The sequence below is a fragment of the Vombatus ursinus genome, unplaced genomic scaffold (assembly GCF_900497805.2).
Source record: "Vombatus ursinus unplaced genomic scaffold, bare-nosed wombat genome assembly UNPS02015255.1, whole genome shotgun sequence".
NCBI classification, from domain to species: Eukaryota; Metazoa; Chordata; class Mammalia; order Diprotodontia; family Vombatidae; genus Vombatus; species Vombatus ursinus.
The window spans coordinates 17,744,487-17,754,220 of NW_020955033.1; the positions used below are offsets into that span (position 1 = coordinate 17,744,487).

A 9,734-nucleotide genomic window follows, 5' to 3' on the forward strand; every position below is an offset into this window, starting at 1 on the left:
TAGTGACTAGTTTGCCTAAGAGCATTTGAAAATTTAATAATGGTGTCCTCTCTCAGATAAATGGATAAATTCACACCTTACTGTTATGGTTCAGCAGATTATTTTATTACAAAATATTGGATTCTTAGTATTTAATTATAATGTAGGTAAGTTTAGGAAATGTGACGTATATAGAGTTCTGTTGTACTTAAACTCTTATTTTGATACAAGTGGGCTTCTGTAGCTCTCAAGATCAAAGATACAGCAAGAATTAGAACTCAACTTCAATCCAACTATACAACCTTTAAAAATGTTCTTTTTGACTTGCTGGACTGATACTGAGTGAAGTGAGCAGAAGCAGGAGAACATTGTACACAGTAACAGCCATGTTGTGTGATGACTAACATTGATAGACTTAGCCCTTCTCAGCAATGCAAAGATCTAAGACATCTCCAAAGGTCTCATGATGGAAAATGCTATCCACATCCAAAGAAAGAACTATGGAGTTTGAATGCATATCGAAGCATACTATCTGCTATTTTTTTCTTCTGTTTTGTTTTGTTTTCTCTTTCTTGTGGTTCCTCCTATTGGTTATAATTCTTCTTTAAAACATCACTAATGTGAAAATATGTTTAATAGGAATGTACATGTATAGCATAAATCAGATTGTGTGCCATATTGGGGAGGGAGGGGGGAGGGAAGAGGAGAAAAATTTAAAACTCAAAAGATTATGGAAGTGATTGTTGATAAATCAAAATAAATTAATTTTTAAAAAGTAAAAATGAAAAAATAAATAAAAATGTTCTTTTTCCTCTTTGTTCTGGACATTGTGAGCAAAGAGAAGAATGACTTTGTTTCTTATCCTGACAGGAATAAATGCACACTATTCCCCAGATGGACATTCTTCTTTTTCTTCAAGGACTAATCATAAAGATTTGAACAATTCTGTCAGCTTCCAGAGGAGGGATTCTTAACCAATGGTCTATGAACTAGATAGAGAGAGACAGAGAAACTATATTTTAATATAATTATTTCCATCACAATTCTATTTTATTTTATGCATTAAAATATTCTGAGGAGGCATTCATAGATTTCATGAGACAACAAAGGGGTACATGCCATGATACCAAAAATAATAACAATAATAAAGTTAAGAACTCCTGTTCCAGAGGAAATCCACTGGTCAAGAATGTAATAAAATCTTCATTTTCTTATGAAAGTAACATTTCCCCCCTAAGGGCTCAAATACATTTTGTTCTGACATTTGAGAATTATGCTATATAATCTGTACTGGGTATAAAGTATATGTAATCTATCAATCTATCGATGAATCTAACATACATTCATTGAATGCCTATTATGTGCCAAGCATTGGGCTGGGTGCTGGGGATGCAAAGAAAAAAATGGAATCACTGTTGTCCTCAAGCAGTTTCCATTCTTTATCCTGAAAGGATGTCAGTAAGCATCCTGTCCAATTTTCTTTTTTTGTAGATGAGTAAATGGTTGTCTGGTGCTATAAAGGATTTTGCATAAAAATATCATTTTGGGGAAATAATCGTCAAATACTAAGTATCAGGTAGGAGCACCTTTCTAGAATGTTTAATCCATTTTTTAAATCTGAATTTGTTTAAATTTCAAATTTTATAGAGGCAGGAGGGAGCGATAGACAGAATTTTTGGCTTAGAGTCAAGGATACTCTGGCTCAAATCCCACATCTCCTACTTATTAGATGTATGACCCTAGGCAAGTCACTTAACCTTTTCATGTTTCCAGTAACCGTAATTTATTAAGTAATAAGAGGGTTGAAAACTTAGCTGCTAGCAAAAGTTCCTCATGCTGAGAAAAATCAAATACTTTGCATATTCATATATTTAAATTTTCCAAAAAAAGAAATACAGAAAAATATAACTATATTTTTGCTATTTTTTAAAAACGTGTTTCTGTTTCTGCTCTTTACCAGATCCAGGCCTAAGGAGAGTGAAAACATTCAGCAGCCTTGGGTATAACAGTTTAGAGAAGGTGTTAAGTGAAGAAGAATTCTCTTTTAATAGTATCTCTTACAAGTGAATATAGAAAATTCCACCCTCCAAAGCATGTAGAGATTAATTTTGTCATGAATTAATTTCCCTGAGCTCCAGTAAAGGCTCCAAATCTCTTGTGGACACGAGAAGCACAACTGTCAAATCTCATCTCGGGTACATACATGCCTTCTCAATCTGTGGATGTCTTAGATCTGTTGTTGCCATCAGTACTTTGCTCATGCTTCTTATACAGTATGGAGTTCTCTCCAGTCTTTTCTCTGTTGATCCAAGTTCATTTAAGATCTAACTCAAGACATAACTCCAAGAGTCATTGCATCGTTGTTGTTGTTAAATAGCTAGCATTTATACGGCACTTTAAAGTTTGCAAAGCACTTTACATACATTAACTCAATTGATCCTCAAAACAACCCTATGAGGTATGTCATTTATTACTTCCATTTTACAGATGAAGAAACTGAGGCTTAGAGATTGAGTGACCTGCCCATGGTCACACAACTAAATGTCTGAGGCAGGATTCGAAAGTAAGCCTTCCTGATTACGAGTCCAACAAGTTATCTACTGTACTACCTAGTTGTCTAACATAGTGATGAATTTCTCATCATACTGATCATTCTTTTGTCTAGATCCTCACCACTTTCATATATAGTACTCTTCCCCCATTACTTTGGACTTATATATGATTTTGGATAAGTTACTTATCTCCTTTTAAAGATAATATTATATTTTATCATTTAATAATCAATATTACTCTGTAATTCATCCTAGTCCCCATTTTGTCAAACCTCATTTCTCAGTCTAACTTAAAAGACATTCTCTCCCAGGCTGAAATAAAAACTTGGTTGAATAACATGATTACTCCTAGTGCCTCACCCCCCCCCATTCCACCCCCAGTATTTGCTAGTAAATGAGTTTAAAATGGGACCTTTGCTTTGTTTACAAGTAAACAAAGAACCAACTTGGGCTGGGCCCCTCCCCAGGGAAGAGCTCTCCTGTCCTTACCTCTCCTTGTCAAACTTAAGGGTGATTTGGTCTCCAGAGGGAAGGCTGAGTAAGCATAGGGGAGGGAGGAAGGGATCCTGACTGGGGTAGTTTTGATTTTCTGGACAAGATTACTAGAGGCAGAAAAAGCAATTAGCATTCCTTACTCATCAGAGTGGGCAAGCTAGGTGGCAGTGGATAGAGTGCCAGGCCTGGAGTCAGGAAGACTCATCTTCCTGAGTTCAAATCTGGCCTCAGATATTTACTAGCTATATGACCCGGGGCAAGTCATTTAAACCTGTTTGCCTCAGTTCCTCATCTGTAAAATGAGCTGGAGAAGAAAATGTCAAACCACTCCAGTATCTTGATCAAGAAAACCCCAAATGCAGTCATGAAGAGTCAGACATGACCAAAATAATTGAATAACAACAACAAATCGACAGAAAACCACATGGGAAGGCCAACCCACTTTCTCCAGCTGCAGTTATTCTTTACCTGTCAACCATTCCCCCACCTTTTTTGGGTCTCAATAGGTTCTCAATGAATAGGGTCTTTTCATTCCCATCCTGTCACTGACCTGCAAAGGAAGCCAGTCTGACCCATTTCATTAACAGCTATACCTGTCACTGCTAATAAACTGTAATCTTGCCTTGAAGAAAATTGTGCCTCAGTTTGCTTCAATGTCATTTTATTTGTTACATTTTGTAGAAGTTTCCTAAACTTCTTTATAGCAGTTTTCTTATCTGTAAATTAAAGGAATTGAATTAACTGAATCCTTAAGGACCTTCTCATAGAATGATTTTGTTTTAGGACTGGAGACACTCTCAGAAGAAATGTAGTCAGCATCTGTTTCTGTGAGCTTCCTTTCATCAGGAAGCCTAGTATTGCTGTAGCAATGTCAACCAATCTTTATTTAAAGATATCTCATGTGTCCTTTCTGGAGAGTTGGAGTTTCCATTCACTTATAGTATGATGATTATCCATAAACTGATCATTACCTCCTTCCTGGTAGAAAACTTCAAATAGAAGACTTAACTCTTTTGTTTTCTGTATGTCTCCTTGTTTCCAGGAAGATTACAACTTGCATGATAGCATCAATTGTTTCAGATTTTCATATCTATCAGTAACTACATTTAGTGGTCTATCAATCCAGAAGATGCCTGCAACAAAAATAGGATAAATTTTAAACGTATACTAATGGAACTCAGAAATTCTATGTATGAATATAATAACATATTATCGTAAGTTGGGGAAGGAAAAAGAAGAAAGTTACATGACAACTTTGTTATACATTTAAAAAGAATAGCAAGTTGTACATAATAGATTTGCAATTTCATGTACAATCATCTTTTTTTAAATTCTATGTTATAAAAATGCTTGTTTTATTTCATAAATTAAAAATAAAATAAATAACATGTTTAAAAAAGAATAAGCATAGTTAGCATTCATATAGCACTTTGTTTTGCAAAAGTATGGCACATGTTACATAGTTTATTAATCCAAGTTTGACATTCTCTTTAAGTTCTACTCAAGATATAATTCCAAGTCGGTTATCTGATTAAGAAAAAAATAACAAACTAGTGATATGAATAAAAATATGTATTGATCTCATGCAAAATTAGGAATTAAGCTTTCCAAAAAGTTATTAGTTATTTTAGAAAGATAGCTTACTAAAATAAGGACAGCAATTCAAATGCAATGTACTATATTGAAGATAAGCTGTATGTCCTAGATAACTCACTCTTATCAGTAAGAGATAACAAGAAAAATTTTAGCTTCCATTCTAGGTAAAATGAGTCAAACTAAAATCACTGATGGTCAGCAAAACATGTGCCAAGTTTAAGCTGATTCCTTCTTCCCTCCAAAGTGATCCATATGTCTGGAGATTAGCAATGTTATAGTTATCAGTATTAAATATAAATTACAAGTGCATTGCTCTTAAGTTTAATCTTAAAAATGTTAAACTAGGATTAGACCATCTTAATTTTTATTATACTAAGTATCAGTGGCATCCAAAGAATGAGGGGGCTTTCAACGTGATCAAAGTTTAGCACTATAGGAAATAATGTATGATCTCCATCTTGATATCATTTGATAGATAGCAGAAATTCTACAGGCACAAGACACTAAAGAGAAATTTTAAAAAATAAAATAAAATGCATCCACATTGCACACAGCATTCCCTAGCAGACATACATAACTATTTCTTGTTCTTTTTGTCAGGCTATAAAATCATTAGTATGTTTTTGAATTCTTTTAATTTTGAAGAACAGATTCACATTCACATAGAAAGCCTAAAGAAATGGAAGAAAATCCATACAGTCAACTAATACATTCAGGGCAGCTACGTGACATAGTGGATACAGTGCTGGGCCTGGGGTCAGAAAGACTCATCTTCCTGAGTTCAAATCTGGCCACAGACACTTACTAGCTGTATAACCCTGGGCAAGTCACTTCACCCTATTTGCTTTAATTCTTCATCTGTAAAATTAGCTGGAGAAGGAAAAGGCAAATCACTCCAGTATCTCTGCAACAAAAACCCCAAAATGGGGTCACAGAGAGTCAAACACAAGTGAAATGACTGAACAACAATAAAAATTTCTCATTAAGGAAAAGGAGAATTCTATTATATTTGTAACACCCCCATTGGACTAATTCCCAAACTCCCATTCTTGTTGGTGGGCCAGAGCCCCAGAAGGTAGCTAACTACTTCTCCCCTTATGTTTCTTGAGACCAAGGTCTCTATTGCTGTTGTTCACTAGGCTCTATATAGGGTGCTCCAATTTGCCAGTTTTAATTAGCTTTTAGAAAGGTGGTTCAGTAAGAACTGTTCATACAAAACATACCCACAAACTGAGGACACATTTTCTGCTTATAACACAAGGTTCCTGGGGAGAATGGGATCAAATTTAGAAAGCACATGTGATGAAAGGGTAAATGTCCAGGTACTATTGGAAAGCATTTTCCCCCTTTTTGGAGTCCTCAGGAAGTTCCTCTTAAACAGCTCTTTGCTGGGCTCCAAGGACCAGTTCCCTTTTAGGGTCCTAAATCAGCCTTCCCTCAGTGTGTACAATTTGTTCTTGGTGTATCTTCAGTTTCTGATAGAGATGCTTACTAGCCTGTGCTGTTCAGGAAACAGTATAAGGTTTGTCTGGGCTCACCCTCCCCTTTCTGTCCTTGGGTAGATGTACAAGTGACTGATTCCTCAGGGCCCTCCTGGGCCTGAAAGCTTCTGAAACCTGACTGTTTTACTACTAAATAGTCACCCTATGATGTGTCTTACTGTGTTTATACATAGCCCCACAGGGTGTGACTGATTGTCTTCAAATAATCATAAAATATTTCTCATATGGCATCATCAGACTTCATCCAGTAATCAGTGTTAAGGCATCAGTGTGAGTATCCCTTTTAAACTTTTGAGGGACAGCTGCTATGAGATGCTGGATAGGGAAAAGTCGAGGTTATCTATATCCCATCTACTCACCCTGCGTTACTGAGAGAATAGAGACTCTGGTTGTTTTTTTGTTGCTTGTTTGTTTGTTTTCGGGGGTGTGTGTGTGTGTGTGGTCCTTCCTGGTGCTGTGTGTCTTCTAAGACAGAAGTACCAGGTGAATAGGGAGACCAGGAGATCCAGTAAAGCTACCCATGGTCTCCCTGACAACTGGAGTCCGGGGACAGCAACAGCAGAGTTCTGTGACAGGCTGCTATGACAGCAGCCAAGTGTCATATTTGATCTAGCCCAATAGTGGATGGATCATATCATCAGATATCTCGTCCTGGAAGGAGTCAACGCAGCTGATCCTTTCATCTCCTACAACTTATGTAGGAAACAAATTTGGTGAGGATTCTTTGAAGAATTCAGGGAGTCCTAGGGCTAGGAATAACAAGGTACTCTCTAGCCCCATATGTTTTCTATACATGTGCCGCAATAACATGGTACTTTAAGTGCAAGACTACATCCACAGAGACCTTAGCTATCATGTCTCTCTAGCCCCACAATCTTCAGGTATGTGCATAAAAGGAGAGTACACCCTTGGTTTGGAGGATGTTTTTGTAATCTCTGTCCTTGCTATGCCCTTTTTAAAATTATGATTAACTCTGGCTGATAACCAGTGGGGAGTATATCAGATAGGAGCTTGTGAGCAACAGTACTAGAGACTCCAGCTCATCAGAATTATCCCTAGAAACCGAAAGGAAAGGTTGTCATCTGACCTCTGGGACCCTGGACCACCAATATAAGAAAGAATTGGGGAAATTGCCAGGTTGAATGGTTATATATTAAAAATTAGACTTTGTAAGTAAAGACAGAAGCATGAACACTCCTGCCTAGGTGAATAAAATGGCTTGATGCTAGTCTTCCTATATTCTTGTACTTCTTTGGACAAAACTGAAATGATAAGAATACAGCTAACATCATTGAGCAGAGTCAATTTAATTCAGTTCAGCAAACATTCATTGAGTGCCTGCTGTGTGCTGAGCACCATGCTAAGCTCTGGGAGAGCTGAAACTCTCACTCTAGCAGATGCTTGAATGTGTTTTATCAAAATGTAGAAGGAACTAACTGAAAAGGAGTCTTTATAGTATTTGATTGAAGCTTGCCTGCAAAGACCCATGTGTTTAGACATTTGACCAGCAAGGAGCAGGCAATTGTGACTGCGGGGAAAACATGTACCACTATGGAGGCCAGGATGCTTAAAATCACTAAGGATTACTTCAAAGCATGTTCAGAAGAAATGAATTGTAACACCATGTTTCTCATTGTTCTCAAACACTAAAGATTGCACATACAAATAAAATAAACCAATCTATAATGTGAATTGTTGTTTTAATAAGCAGCATAAATGTGTATATCTAAATGTCAGTATCAGCATTTAATAATGTGTATTGTTTATTTTAATAAGCAATATGTATATGTATATATATATTTAAATGTGGGTATGAAATTTAAATACAAATAGGTTAATATGAATCATATACTAGGGGCAGCTAAGTGGTGCAGTGAATAGAGCTCTGGTCTTGGAGTCAGGAGGACCTGAGTTCAAATCCAGCCTCAGACACTTAATACTCACTAGCTATATGACCCTGGGCAAGTCACTTAACCCCAATCACCTCACCAAAAAGCAAAAAAAAAAAAAAAGAATCACATACTGCATTGATTTCTAAGCAATGCCCTGTTGTGATTGTGGTTTCAAATCCTCAACAAAAATGATAAAAATTCACTATGGGCAGTCTTACCATTATCTAAAACAGATTAGCTCCTCCATGCTGCTGCCAATACACCACCCATTATTCACTGGGAAGCTTTTCGCCAGGGAGGCCTTGGAGAAACAAGGGATGGTGATAGTAGAAGATGACTTCCTTTCTGGAAGACAAATTGGAAGTAAAAGTGTCTACACAAGCCCTCACAGAAGATAGTCACACAACCAATAAGTGTCTGAGGCTGAATTTGAACTCTGGAAGGTGAGTCTTCCTGACTCGAGGCCTGGAAACCCTATCCACTGTGCCACCTAGAGATGACTCAATCAATCAACTAACTAAGCAACAGGCATTTATTTAATACTTACTATGTGTCAGACACTGTGCTAAACCTTGGAAATTAAAAAAAAAGACAAAAATAGTTCCTACTTTCAAAGAACTTACATTCTAATGGGCAAAACTGCATATAAATAAATAGGTATAAACAAGATCTATACAGAGTAGATGGAAGGCAATCTTAAAGGAGAAGGCACTGGCCATTGAGGTGATAAGAAAAGGTTTCCTGGAGGAGATAGGATTTGATCTGAAGCTTCAGGTAATCTAAGAAACCTAAGAGGCATAGGTAAGGGGGAAGAGCATTTTAAGCAGGGACATTAGCAAGTATAGAGGCCTAGAGACAGGAAATGAAGTGTACAGGGTAGACAAACAGAAAGTAGACCAGGGTGAGGTAAAGTAGAGTTTGTGGAAGGGACTAAAGCTTAGGATGACTGGAAAGGTAGAAAAGGACCATGTTATAAAGAGTTTCAAATGGCAGAGGACTTTGTATTTATATTTCATGCTATTTGCCTCAGTTTCCTTATCTGTAAAATGAGGATAATAATAGTACTTCCCAGGGTTGTTGTGAGGATCAAATGAGATAATAATTGTAAAGTGTTTAACAGTTACTGTTAACTATTGTTAACTAGTATTATTAGAGGTAATAGGGGCCACCAGAACTAATTGAGCAAGGAGGTAACATGGTCAGATCCATGCTTTAAAACCTTCACTTTGGGGCAGCTAGGTGGCACAGTGGATAGAGCTCTGGCCTTGGAGTCAGGAGGACCTAAGTTCAAATCTGGTCTCAAACACATAACACTTACTAGCTGTGTGACCCTGGGCAGGTCACTTAACCCTGATTACCTTCACTTGGTTACAACTGGTTAAAATTGAGAGGGAGTATAAAGTAAACTCACCCAGGCACACTCAACCAGCTAAATTAAAGAGAACAGAGATTATTATACAAGCATTATTCACCCAACACAAATGTTCCTGTAGTTAATGAACGAAAATGTATTAGCATATGCTTCCTTTTGTATTGTTTTGTTTAGCTTGGGTTTTTTTATTTGACCTTACTTATGTAACCTAAGTTCATTTCATATTTTAAATATCAGGAAACATTATACATAGGAGCTGGCTGTAGAATAATGTCCCCATCACCCATAATGATAAACAATCAGAAAATTGACCAGAGGATATAGCAATGATCTTTTCCTTTGTGTG

General features: G+C 36.8%; 1 long non-coding RNA gene across 1 annotated transcript; it reads right to left on the bottom strand.

Moving 5' to 3' along the window:
* Window positions 1-776: 776 nt before the first annotated feature.
* Window positions 777-8,481, bottom strand: LOC114031934. The gene is made up of 3 exons (XR_003567778.1): window positions 8,235-8,481; window positions 3,998-4,159; window positions 777-968 (listed from the first exon to the last, which is right to left on the bottom strand). It is a non-coding gene; the product is annotated as an uncharacterized LOC114031934 (long non-coding RNA).
* Window positions 8,482-9,734: the final 1,253 nt, after the last annotated feature.